The following is a 13,446-nucleotide window of genomic DNA, read 5'->3' as shown; positions in this document are numbered from 1 at the left end:
GCATGACTCAGCAATGACACTCTTGGCACGTACCCAGAGGACCCCCTATCACAGGGATACCTGATCATCCATAGTCAAAGCTGCTGTCTTCTAGGAAAGAGAGGCAGCCCAGGCGTGCAGCAGCTGATGGCTGGATAATGAAGACATGGTAAAATGGTTCAGTGCACAGCTATCAAGAAAAATGAAATTAGCAAGAAAATGGGTGGAACTGGAAAACCTAATCTAAGTGAGGTGATCCAGGCCCCAAAGGATGAATGCTGCATCTTCTCTCTCATACAAGGATCGTTGCTGCAACAATTCAGTGTAGTGTGTCTCACACAGAGTATCTGTGCAAGGCAGGAAATAAGAAAGGAAACGGGGTGGCAGAAGAGGCTATTTAAACGAAGGGGGAATCGTAGGATATAGGTAAAGGCAGGAAAGATAGGGAATGTGGTGGGTGAAAAGATTTAGTCAGGGGGTGCTGGAGAGATGAGTGTATGAGGTGAGGGGCGGATTAACTGGGATCAAGGGAGAATGACGAAACTATTTGGAAAGTAAGATGTGCCCACCTATGCAGCAGTAGCTTGACTCTTGCGGAGGGTGACCGGCTCCCCTCTGCGTAGATTCAAGACCCACCACTCTACATGAGGATGTCCATGGAGGGAACCAATGGGGGAAACCAGAGAGAGAGAGGATAGGTAGAGAGAGAGAGAGAGAGAGAGAGAGAGAGAGAGGGAGAGAGGGAGGGAGGGAGAGAGGGAGGGAGGGAGGGAGGGAGGGAGGGGGGGGGAGGGAGAGAGAGGGAGACCACAGCAGCTAGGGATTTTGAAAAAACAGTTCACACAAAGATTTCGAATTCGACCTTCATATGAGAAGTTACTTCATCTTTAAGGGATTGTGGAATAAACCGCAGGGTGACGCGCTCATGAGAATGGCTAAAAGCTACAATATCTAGGCGTGGGTAAGTGAAATGATCACATTTGTGATGTCCTATTGTGGTCGTAATCGATATCATTATAGTCCAAGATCCTAATAGTTCCATTGCTGGGTCTGGACCCCACAACATGGGATTTACACGTGTGCTCACATTAGGGTTGTCCGTGATAACTTCAAAGTAGAAAGAAGCCAAACGCTCACCAGCTGTAGAGTAAATAGGGTCTGTGGAGCATCTTCTCAGTGGAGTCAGCTAAGAGAAAACAGAAACAATGGCACACAGGGAAGCTCCTGCTGCTGCCTGTCATGACACAGTGCATTTCAGAAACATGATGAATGACAAAACTCGGGAGGAGAGCTATATAGAAAGTGACTCGTTTAAGTCAGTTTAGAAACAGGTCAGAACCGGTATGAAGTCAAGAAGGTGGCTAGCAGTGGAGAGTGGTCAGTTGAGTGGGACGTTAGGGCTTGGGGTGTGTGCCTTCACTCAGTCAGAGTGAGAGTTTGGAAGTTTTTGCTGGGTGGGAAATTGTTCAGTCTGTACAACTTTGGTTGGTGGATTATTCTTCAAAAATAATTTCAAAAGAAACTTAAGAAACAGAACAAGCAAACTGCCTGGGGGACTGTGTGAAATCAGTCTTGGGGAGTTAAAATGTTAAGGAGTTACCATTAACTTTAAGTATGATAATGGCACTCTCGGACCGTGGGAGAACCTTCTTAATCTCTTGAAAGGAATACTGTAGTCCATAGGGTCAATGTCCCCCGTGTCTATATAGTTTGCATGAAAATGGTTCAGTGAAGGGGCTGGAGAGATGGCTCAGTGGTTAAGAGCACTGACTGCTCTTCCAGGAGTCCTGAGTTCAATTCCCAGCAACTACATGATGCCTCACAACCTTCTATAATGTGGTCTCATCATGCTGTATACATAATAAATAAATCTTTTAAAAAGTGGTTCAATGAAAATAGAACTACAGAACAAAATGAAAATCATTGTTGAAATCCTAAGTGTTGGATATGTAAATTCTGATAACATTTTAAAATGTTTTATCTTCAAAATTTTCTGTTAATTATCACATCCCCTGTACAGAGAGAAAATTCTGGCGATCAGAACGTTAAAATAACTTGCCATGTGGGATTTGAATCCATGACTATTCTGGATCCACGTGCTGGGAAAAGAAAACACAGCCTTCAGGAGCTGGAAGGAGATTGAGATACTGTATTATCCAATTTCCTCCTTCTACAGAAAAGGAAGCAGGCTGGAGAGGAATTTGACTTGCATGAAATTTTAATGCAGCATGCAGGGTTTGAAAATATGAGTTGCCTTGGTTTTTTGATGTTTTTTTTTTCCCAAAGAGCAGAAAAACTGTGGTGTATTTAACCCTAACCAGAGTTCACAGTGACTCTTTAATTATTTGTGATACAAATAGGTTATGTATATTTAAACGCATATGGGTGGGAAATGTATTCTTTCCTTAAATGACTGCAGGAATTCTTCTCCTCCTCCCAATGTTGAGAATCCTGTTTGCCCCACCCATGCCAGTGTGTGTGATATTTCTCCACAGACCGCTCAGAAGCCAGACACCCAACAGCCCATGAGTGTGGCCTATCCCTCACTTGTTCTCTTCCAGTAGCACGTTCAGAGTCTGCTCTTTGTTGTTTAATCAGAATCATGGACAGGCTTTTCTTTGTCAAATGTATTGCCAGCATCGTTCACACTTAAATCACCCCATGCTTATGAAGTCTAGCCCGTTTGGGTGTGGTGTATAAGCTAACAATGCCACACACCACTGCGTGTAGATGCTTTTCGGTTGCTTTATTTATTTACTCATTTTTCTGTACCAAATGTCATTTTATTGCAAGATGGTATAAGTAGCTACAAGTTTAAACCATAACTTGGTAATTTTAGTCAGGCAGCAAGTTGCTGCAGATTGCTTATTCAAAAGTGATCACTGGACAACTCCAGATACTAAGCAAGGGTCATAAATATCTTCTTAGTGGCCAATAGGGTTAAACCACTTAATGACCTTGAGCGTTTCTTAGGAAAAGGGCACAGGAATTTCAGTAGACAGCAGTGCAGGAAGAGTTCTTCCTACCGCCTAGATCCCATTTAAGTTAATCTCTCTGGCCGTCTCAGTTGAGATAGACACATTCACATAACTGGCTGAGCCTGAGCCTTCTTTGAGAGCATCTTTAGCTGCTCAATGCCCTTGGCAATCGTCTCCTTTTCCTGCTGTGCAGAAATGCTCTGCACCGCATGCTTCTCCACCCAGTCTGTTGTGTGCGACACTTCATGTCCTGCCCAGAAATGTGATAGTCCAGGCGATTCTTTACCCCCCCCCCCTATATGCTCTGTGCAGCGGTTCTCGGTAAGTGACCTCCAAGGCCACAGCAGTGTTATGCCTCTGAATGTTGAGGAGGCAGTGGCGCTTCTGAACCAGTGCCTGCCGTGCCTTCTCCGTGTCAGTTGCATCCTGGATTTGTTTGACGATCAACTAACTGCTTTTCTTCTTCTAGTTGAGCAGTTTTTTGCTCATTAAGTTTATCGATAAATTCTCCAATGGAGGCGCCATGCTTCTTAATCACACAGACAATCAGCCCTACTACTGATATGGTCGAGGATGACTCTGAGGTGATCACATAGATTTCTTTGGATAAAAAAATACAAGCAAAGCCCAGTCCCAAGCACGCAGGGTCCTGTTACCCCAGTTTTAGGGTAAAGGAACTGGAACAGTTCCTCAGGAATCAGCCCAAGATGTACTTTTCCTCCGTATAAGAGGTGGTACAGGGGCGAGACGTGGCTGTCCTATATGAAAGACCTTTCTTGCCTGTAGTTCCCCTGGTGCCAGGGTGGCCGCGTTCTTCAGGCATGGGGCCACCGCGGCCGCAGCAGAAAGAACCACCCGGGACAGCATTGTCTGCAAAGGTCTAGGCAGCGAGTGGTCTTAGTGTCCCTGTGACCCCAACCTGACACTGTCAGGGACATGAACAAGATGGTCGCTCACATATCTCCCAGTTGCTTTATTTTATTAGTCTTTTTAAAGAAAAATATTCTAGTTTTGTAATATATTCTCTCATCAGCCCTTGGGAATTTTAAATAGGAAGGGAAACCTGGGAAAATATGGACGTAAATATTAAATTTAAGTGTAGTACTGGTAGTTAGGAGAGTCACCTCCTCAGTTTGGTGGACGGAAGTTATCATCTTTAGATGTCAAACGTTTTGATGTCTAAATATCATTTCATAATGGTTCGGTAAAGAAAACAAATACGACAAAGGGAAAGCAATTGCTAAATCTAAGTGGAGGGCATGCATATAATAAGATACTTAAAATCTGGAGTGGGGGGGACAGTTAGGGCAACAGGAAGCTCAAGCAGGATGGCAGGACTCAGCCAGAGCATCCTGCAGGATCACCTCCCTGCATCTCTGAGCTGACCAGGATGGTGAGGAAGAGCTTGTTGGAAGACTTCAGCCTGTAAAACCTTCAAGTATCATCCAGAAGCTGTCTTTTTCCAGAACAAAGCAGAAACATGGGCCAAGTTGTGGAGAGATTTTAAACATCCTATTGTATGGCTTTCGGGGGCCAGTGGGACACAGGGAACATGGGTCCTGGAGTCCTAGCCCACACTCACTGGCTTTTGACCTCAGGCAAATTAATGGACCTTTTTAAGTCTTGGCGCCTTGTCTATAAAATACCCCTATAGCTATATCATATAGTTGGGAGAACTAGATGGCATCCATAGATGCATTTAGGAGGTGTCTGGCTCATAGTAAATGCTTAAAAGCATTTGCTACAGCCTCTGAGGCAGGGCTGGGGGAAAAGAAAGAAAGACTTGATTATATGTTTCTGAGAAGTTGTAAGACAGGGGTCTTCATCTAAGGGCATTTTCAAAGCTTTTTCCAGCAATTTCCTCTCTCAGACAGAACCCACAGCAGCTTATCCACCCCTAGAGAGGAGCAGCAGGCAGTGCTGTCATCCTGTGTGCTAGGCAGTTAGTTTACTTACATCAACTGAGCAGCCACTGCCCATTGTGTTCTCTGTTAGCACTCGGAGTTGTAAGAGGAGACCCTAGAATCTGTCTTAAAGGTTTGCACGGTCCATTAGAAAGGCAGCTTCAGACTCACACACTTTTCAGCCTGGCAGACACCAAATTTTTGAGGGCGTGGCGCATGTGAAGCTGCCCACAGGAGAATGGGAAGACCTTATCAGCGCTTGAACCTAGTCTTCAGTGTCAGCTAGGAACACATAGCCTCTACCATCATGCCAAAGATAATGAATGCAAAGAGCAGGCAAGAGCACCAACAGCTCTTCTCTAGAAGTTTCTAGATGCCTCTACATGTGCTCATTTGGTTAGGGTCTTTGTGGGTACTAGCTGACTACTAACATTTAACTACTAACATTTAAAAATTCACATGGATTCTAGAGTTTGGGAGACATCTCCATCTCAAGCTGAATAAAAACTATTTACTTCACTTATCAGTAATGAAATGTCAGGGAAGTTTCTCCATAGCTCAGAGGAGCATCTACTGTTTGAGGGAGTGGTTATTATTGAGTAGAACGGTCTTTTTGTTACTGCTTTGTTTTCTGAAGATTTACCTTTAAATTTCTTGTTTATGAGTGCTTCCCTATGTGTTTCACATGTGTGCTGTGACCACAGAGGTCAGAAAGCCACATCAGATCCACCTGAACTATAGTGACAGATGATTGTGAGGCACCAGGTGGGTGCCAGGAACTGAACCCTGGTCCTCTGCACCAGCAGCCAGTGCTCTTAACTGCTGAGCCATCTCTCCAGGTCCAAGAATGAGCTTCCAGAGAGTCTTGTTTCTCAGGTTATCATGGAAGAGAAGCATGAAAAAATATCCACCTTGATTGACAGTTCTGTCTCCGTAAACATGAGCAGCAGTGGAAAATGCCACTGGCCTCAGGGTCTGTCAATATCCTGTTGTTCCATGAACAACAGCACTTGAGGATGTGAGACCGAGGGAAGATCATGGCCGTATCTATCACCTCAAAGGCATTTGTGGGTATGGATTCTTTGGAATTAATGGCTGTAGGATGCTCTCTTGTTTCATTTCCTTGTTCCCTTTAATTTTTCCTGAGTGGAGATTGGTAAATACTCCATTAGCCCATTTTCAGAGGCTGCTAGAAGATTGTCTACGTAAAGTTCTCAGAGTGATTGGTGCACATCCCTTCAGGCATCTGGTCTCCACTCCCATCATCCTCGCAGGCCAACAATGATGAATAAGGAGAAAGAGAGAAATTCAGTCGGCTTAGAGGACCAAATGACTGCATTCTTGCTCATTGACTTTTTTCCATCTCCAAGGCCAGCACTTCATGCCAAATACATACCAACTTGGCATTACTGCCTTGTTCTCACATAACAAGTTGCTGAAACACATAATTCTCATCTCAAAAAAAAATGAACTCAGTATATTTTCTCTCTGATAGGAGTAGAGGTGTTTTCAGAAAGCATCCATCTGCTGGTCAGCTGCAAGAGGGGACCAGGCTATATGTAGCATACTGTCATTTTTATCTTTGTCACTGTCTCTTTGTGTAAGGTCACATGGCTTGATGAAAGCTAGCCCCAGCTCCTTTCCCTCAGTATCTTCCATATGAAAGTAATTTTAATCTCACTGGTTGCAGTCTTTCATATGTCCCATTTTCTTTGTTAGGGTTAAAAAATATCTGAAATACTAGTGTTCACATTTTACAGTAAGATTGGGGACATATCGGCCACTTTCAAATGTTTTCCTTTTTACCCAGTGTGTGTGTGTGTGTGTGTGTGTGTGTGTGTGTGTGTGTGTGTGTGTGTGTTCCTTCTCAGAGATGCGGATGTTTGGAATAAAAATGGTAATTGACCTTTAGCAAGGGACCTGAGAGAACTGCTTCTGTATATTATATGGCTGTGAGCTGGATTTTAAATGTTTGATTAAGTTATTAGAGTGTTTTGCTTTGGCATAATGTACTATAAATTCATGATTGCTGGCCAAAGCAGTTAGTCAGCGGAGAAGAATAAATTGTTTTGAGAGGTGCTGCTTCAAAACCTGGATTTTATTCTCTTGGAAAGATGGGGCTTTAAATAAATCACATAATACAAATGAGAATTTCCATAATTAAGATCCTAACTAGGGGGTTTGCTGCGAGCTTTCAGGGGAAGAAAATGAGGAAAGGACACTCCAGGCTGTTTTCATATTCGTTTCTTTCTTTAATTTGTATTTTGAGTGTTCTGTTTTGTTTTGGGGGTGCTTAGAAATCAAATAGCATGAGACAAGAGCGCATGAAGGGAATATTGTCAAAGGCTGGTCTCTGGGATGTGAGGGCTTCTGGGAGACTGACACAGTAAACAAGTCAGGACAGCTCTTGCTTCAGATGGTAGGAATCTTTGTCCCTCTGTCAGTCCTGCCCTCCCTCCCTCCCTCCCTCCCTCCCTCCCTCTCCTTCCCTCCTTCCTTCCCTCCCTCTCCCTCCCTCCTTCCCTTCCCTTTTCTTCCTCTGTCTGCCTGTTTTGTTGTACCCTATGAGTCTCCCTCCCCTTTTCCCACTTCCTGTCTCCTTCTCTCCTCTCTCTCTCTCTCTCTCTCTCTCTCTCTCTCTCTCTCTCTCTCTCCTCTCTCTCTCCCTCTTCCTTCTTCCCTCCATTCCCCACCTTCCTCTCTAGGGCCCCATGCTTGCCAAGCACTTACCCTACCCCTGACCCACAGCGGCCCCATACTCACAGTTCCTGCCTGGCAGTCCTCACTGCCTGTCACCTTGGACAGCTTTGGTGTTTTTCAGCGTGTGAGCTCTGGCCTGGGTGTCTTCAGGAAATCTTTCTTAAATGGCAGAGCCCCTCTCTGGGAGAAGTCTTTCTGGCTTCCATCTACCTTCCCAAGATTCTTCTAGCAGTTTCCTCAAAGCTTCACCTCACAACTTCTTCCCAGTACTGCCAGGCTTACGTCCCAGGAGCTCCTAAATAAATAAAATGTAATTAAATTTGTGTGATCGGTCCTTGGGATTCTCAATTCATTTGATGTATGCACACTGGAGAACTGTGTACCGTCAACTGTGTAGAAATGTGCCATTTATAATGGGTTAAGTAGGGCAACTATGGTCACTGCTAGAAACAACATGCCATCCGGCCCTCCCCTGGGACTGTAAGCACGCCCTCAGACGTGATTCTAGAGGATCAAACAAGACAAAATTGGGACTGATGTCCTTGGCAGAAGATCACAGAGCACTACCCACTAAGATTGGTAACATGCTAGTTTTCATTGGAGATCAGCATGGTAAATAGGAATAGGCCAAGTCCTCGGGTAACCTCCACTGAATTACAGATCCACCACTGGCCAAGTGGGCAGCCTAGGCAAAGCCTTCATCCCTCCATCTGCACAGACACATTCCAAGTGCCTAGCAAAGCAAAGGACCCAAGCCCATGCCTGTAATCCACACAACACAAATTACACCATCATCCTGGATATCAGATTTAAGTGATGTAATGTAGTAGAGGAAATCTCTGCCAAAATGTAAGCATGTACAGGTCACGAAGCAACACTATCAGCTATCCCCTAGCTCAAGAGAGTACTCAGAGGTCTGTGCATCTTGCATGTGCCAATGGCCATCTGGGCATGGCTGGGCGTCATCCCTTGGCCCAGAAGCACTTCTCTGTTCCCTGTGACCTGCATATCTCCTGTTTACCCATGGTCTTTTACATTTACTAACATCTGGGACAATCTTTTCCAAGTGAGTTAGTCCCCTCTTCTAAGGTGGTATCTCCAGCTCGAGGACTGGGGGGGAAATAGGCAAAGAAAGTAGGAATTTAGGAGAGATTACTGCTGGCCCAGGCTCAGCCTTCATGGACTTCAGCATCCATGGCGGGTTGGTTCCAGGAGCTCTGTGGATGCTAGGATCTGCACATGCTGAAATCCCTGAGATAGGCTGATGTAGTTTTCATTTGGGCTCACGTACATTTTCTAACATGTGATAGGTCTTTTCTAGACTACATATAATGCAAATGCAATAGGAATGTCATGTGAATGGTCGCTGTACTATATTGCTCAGGGAGTAAAGACGGGATGAGTGTTTGTTCCTGTTTTAGCAAAGTCACACATTTTTCCATACACGTTTTTGTTCTGCATTTGCTTGGATGTGCCGAGGTAGAACTTGTAGATGAAGAAGACTGTCTGCTCCTTGTTGGGCATTCTCCTGTTGTAGTCTGTAAAATGTCCTTCCTCCGGCACCCTATGCTATAAGATGTCCAAGGAAATCAGGTTCTAGACTGTCGCCCGAAAAGTTAAGGTAAATCTGATCCAAGACCTTAATTATCCTGAGGCCTACCACTGCCTGCTCCGTAGATGGTGACAAGGTAAGAAGTAGGGCCAAGGATACCATGGCTTCCACCTGTGCCACAGACTAGAAGATTCACACTGATGTTAACGAGATACCTCGCCTTGGTCAGCCATTGCATGTGGTGACCTGTGCAGTGCCTGATTTTATTCCTCAAGGCAACTGGTTCTACAGACAGATGAGGAAACAGGAAAGTGGGCTTGCTTGTCTCCAGCTCCACAGAGCAGAGAGCAGCTCCACCAGGAGTCAGAGCTTTCCTCCTTTCATGGTGCCCCAGGTCTATAGGGGCCTGTGCTTAAGTGGGGGCGGAGAATGCTTTAAAAGCCCCTGTGTTCTATCCTGAAAGCAGGGCAGGGCTTAGCTTCTCCTCTTGACGAATCTATCCTGCCACTCAAAGGCAGGAGACCCTCCTCTGCACAAGCCTGCCCATTCCCCTTTGCTCCCCATTTGTTCCACAGAGCTCTGGTTTGCACAGACCTGCACCCCCATGCCTCCAAGCTGGCAGTGGTGAGTCGAATAATGGTGGGAATTCAGAGTGTCAGGGGCTAGAGGAAACTCCGTTTTCTGAGCAGTGTTTGGGGGCTACCTGCTCCTTCTCGCCTCTTGTGGGTCTCTTTGCCTCCGTCACTCTATCATCACCTGATGCTGGAGGGATAGCAGACCTCTCTTCCCTGACTGATTCCACTCTGGCTACGTGGACAGTGTTCTCCATACCAGAGCCACTAGGGCGAACATCTCAAGCAAAGGCTGCATGAATCCCATCCTCTGTCTCCCTGGGCTAACAGAGTCAAGGTCCCTTTCCTTGCCACGGTGCTCTTTGAAGGGGTCTGACTCTTGCCACCCTCTCCAGCATTACTCTCCCCTCACTCCGATTTTCCCTCTGCCAGAAGCTCTCCCCTACTGCTCTCCCTTGGTAGCATAATCCAGCTTTTTAGTACTTAGTGGCTGACTAACCTCAGGGAGACCTTCCCCTGACCACAAGCTTGCTTGTGTATGTATGTGTGTCCCTGCCACATCCTTCTGAGATGGTTGGCCTCAGGACATTTCAGGTCCTTTCCCCCTCGCCCCCCCACCCCTGACCCCGGATTACTGAAATTGAGTTGGAACTTGTCAACCTGGTTGGATAGTCCTCACAGTATAGATAGATATACCTGTACCTGTCTAGAAGGTGCGTGCATCAGATGCCACAGGATGTGAGCCGGATCCTGCTTTGGAGTCCCAGTGAGAATGTCAACCAGCTTGGCCAGACCCCCACACCCTGCTCTTACTCCACATTCTTGTTCTTATTTTCTCCTTGTTAGAGAAGATTTGCTTGCTTACTCTTCAGCTCGTCCCTTCCCACCCACCCCTGAATGGAAATGGCGAGACATAGAAATGTCTTCCTTGTGAAGGCATTCTCCTCTCATAGTGAAGCAGCCACTGGCAAACCATGTCTTCTAGGACGGCCTTGACTGTTTCCAGGCTGTGCTTTAAAACCAGTCAGATAACAGGCCTGAGGATTTGGGGTGGAGGAGATGCCCAGCGACATATTGCCTTAAGCATCCTTATAAGCAGCATTTCCTGTTGAGGCATTATTTATGACAAATATAATAAATGGATTTAAATGTTATTTGTTATTTTCGTATATGCATTTTATTTTTAACCATTTGAAGCTAGGTAGAATAAATATAGTATAGTAAACACAGCATATATTTATATTATGTAATAAACTGGGTAATCTCTGTTTTAATATAATATTTTATTGGTTCTTTGAGAGTTTAATACAATGTACTTTGATCATATTCATTCTCTTGTGGTCCCTTTAACTCCTCCCAGATTCAGCCTCACTTCCCTCCCCCCCCACACCTCTCATTTTAGTGACCCTCTGATTCCCATTTATAACACCCATGTACTCATGAGTGTAGGGCCATTCAGAGTCTTAAAGAAGACTGACTTTCTCCCCGAAGTTGTCAGCTGTCAGTAGCTCATCATCAGTCAAGGGTGGGAGCTTTTGAGCCCCGCCCCTCTGGACAATGTCTTATCGCAGGAATTTTTTTACTGTCTAATTTATATGGTGTCCTCTTATGGTGTGCTTGCATCTGTTTGCATATTTTATTCTTCCCATGATTGCATGTGGTACATGTTGATATCCTCCATGTTGCCAGTAAAAAAAAAACACAAGCAGAAAACCCCACCAAAGTCTAAAATCTCCTTGATGTGAACAGTAGAGCCCAGATTTGAAAGCAGCTTCCTTTACCCTCAAGGGAATGAACTTGCCACCCCTCACATGTATAGACAGCCTCACCCTCTGTGTCTTGTATAACTAGTAATAGGAATGGTGTGACTAAAAAGTCAAAATCCCACCTATTCTTTCTGCTTTGTAAGTGGACTCCGAAGACAGAGCCAAAGACAATGCAGGAGCCACCTCTGTCCTTCCCCCACGTTCTACAGTCTCCTCCTTTCCCTCTGTGATGCCGCCACCGACGATCTGGAAGAAAGATTCACAGGCATTCCTACAGAAACAGACCTCTGGGCCAGCCCTTGGGATAAAAACAAAGTCTTTGCTGGATTTGTTTTTTCTTGGTTGATTTATTTGACAAGGACCCATTCTGTACATCTTTTTTTTTTTTTTTTTTTTTTTTTTGGAATTTCAAAACCCTTTTCATCTGCAGAGGTCTCTCTTAGAAGCTCAGGGAGAAACGGGAGAGAGCTGTGTATGTGATCTCCGATGCAATGCTTTCTGGCCTCCCCACCCCGAGCTCTGCCTTCCGATGTGTCTTCTGACCTTGAGATCACACAGGTTGTGGATCAAGGTCTGGAGAGCGCTGAAATCCCTCATCAAGTAGGAGTCTGATTTGCACTGATCTCTAAAGGGGCAGCTCTACCACCTTTGTTTGACTTGGCAGGACACCTACCTGCTAAGCCCATCTAGCAAGAGCACATGAATTATTCACTCTCTGACAAGACTCTTTTGGTAAGATGAGGTGTTACAAGCAGCCAACAAAAGGAACTGTCCCTGCTCCGTCTGACTGCCGATTGAATTACTACACGGTCCTTCTGAAGACACGTCGTTCCAAAAACAACCTTTCTGCAGATTTCAGGCGACAAGTCAGCCTTGGAAGCATCCTTCATAGTGGCACATAGCATGTCAGATGCAATCAGAATGGGCACCAAGCTCCCTGGGAACTCTCCCCGGCCTCACATATGTTTCAGCTATGGGAAAGACACATGCATAAAACAGTCGGGTTGAATAGACAATTGCTTTTAATAACCCGTGCAGCTAAATTTATTGGATCACACTGCCCCCTTTGAACTGGGGTATGGAATTTTCCATGTAGCTCAGTATCTCCTGTGAGAGGACGACCTTCCCGTTTGGGTTGTTTGTCTCCTCTGTGCGTGAATTCCCAGGCTTTGGCTGGGGAGGGGGTGGCAGCGGCGGGATGGGGTTGGGGGAACCTTTCTGCCACCATTCCAGGTACTTGTGTTAGGATGACAGTGGCTGCAATGTGAGTCCTTAAGCCAATCCTCTGACTCTGCATGAGCATTCTGAGTGTGAGGCTCCAGACTTCCTCCGCAGAAGATCCTTAAGGCAGCACCCTTTCATCACTTTTTGACTATTCTGCTCTCTTGTTTTGCTAGAAGTAAGCTGTAGCTTAACTTTGTCACTTTCCTCGCACCCTGGTGTTTAAATCAAGAAAATCAGAGCGAAGGTGTTTACATAGTAGCTTAGGTCTCTCTAGGCCTAGAGATGACGGAGATTGTCTGCTTAGAGACTTTCCCTCCCTTACTCATCACAATCCTGACAGATAGTTGCCACCAGAGATCAAATCAACAATCATCAAATTGATACTGAGCATCTGCTGGCCACACGGTTCCTTGTTGGCAACAGTGGAAAAGAAAGTCACAGTGTTCTGTCAAAGTCTGTGTTACTGTTTTTTTTTTTCCCCAAGTGCTCTGAGGTGTAGCAAGGTACACAAGTGCATGGCATTTTCACTTTCACTTGTTTGGATTGCTTTCGGTGTGTGTGCTTGAGATGTGTGTTAAGTAAAGAACTCTTTTTAAGCGCATAGCCTGATAGATTTGTTTGCTGAGAATGAGGCTCCACTCAGTGTTTAAGTGAAAAGTCGAAAATGCAAGTTAATCTCTGTGTGTGCGTGTTTTATTTCTTATCATTTATTATTATAATTTAGATGATACTGAAGAATGACAAGAAGACGGTATATGAATGATTAAGACT

The 13,446-nt window shown here is 45.2% G+C and overlaps 1 protein-coding gene and 1 pseudogene across 2 annotated transcripts in view; one reads left to right on the top strand and one right to left on the bottom strand.

Annotated features, from left to right (window-relative positions):
* Positions 1–13,446, top strand: part of SLIT3 (slit guidance ligand 3) — a 584,284-nt gene that overhangs the window by 70,557 nt on the left and 500,281 nt on the right. The gene's annotated exons all lie outside the window — the stretch shown is intronic.
* LOC311585726 (ATP synthase F(0) complex subunit B1, mitochondrial-like) lies at positions 3,010–3,932 on the bottom strand (annotated as a pseudogene). Its single transcript has one exon. The product of its transcript is annotated as an ATP synthase F(0) complex subunit B1, mitochondrial-like (transcript).

The sequence above is a fragment of the Acomys minous genome (genome assembly GCF_964271855.1).
Source record: "Acomys minous genome assembly, chromosome: 16".
In the NCBI taxonomy this organism is placed as follows: domain Eukaryota; kingdom Metazoa; phylum Chordata; class Mammalia; order Rodentia; family Muridae; genus Acomys; species Acomys minous.
This window is presented reverse-complemented; position numbering and strand designations above follow the sequence as displayed.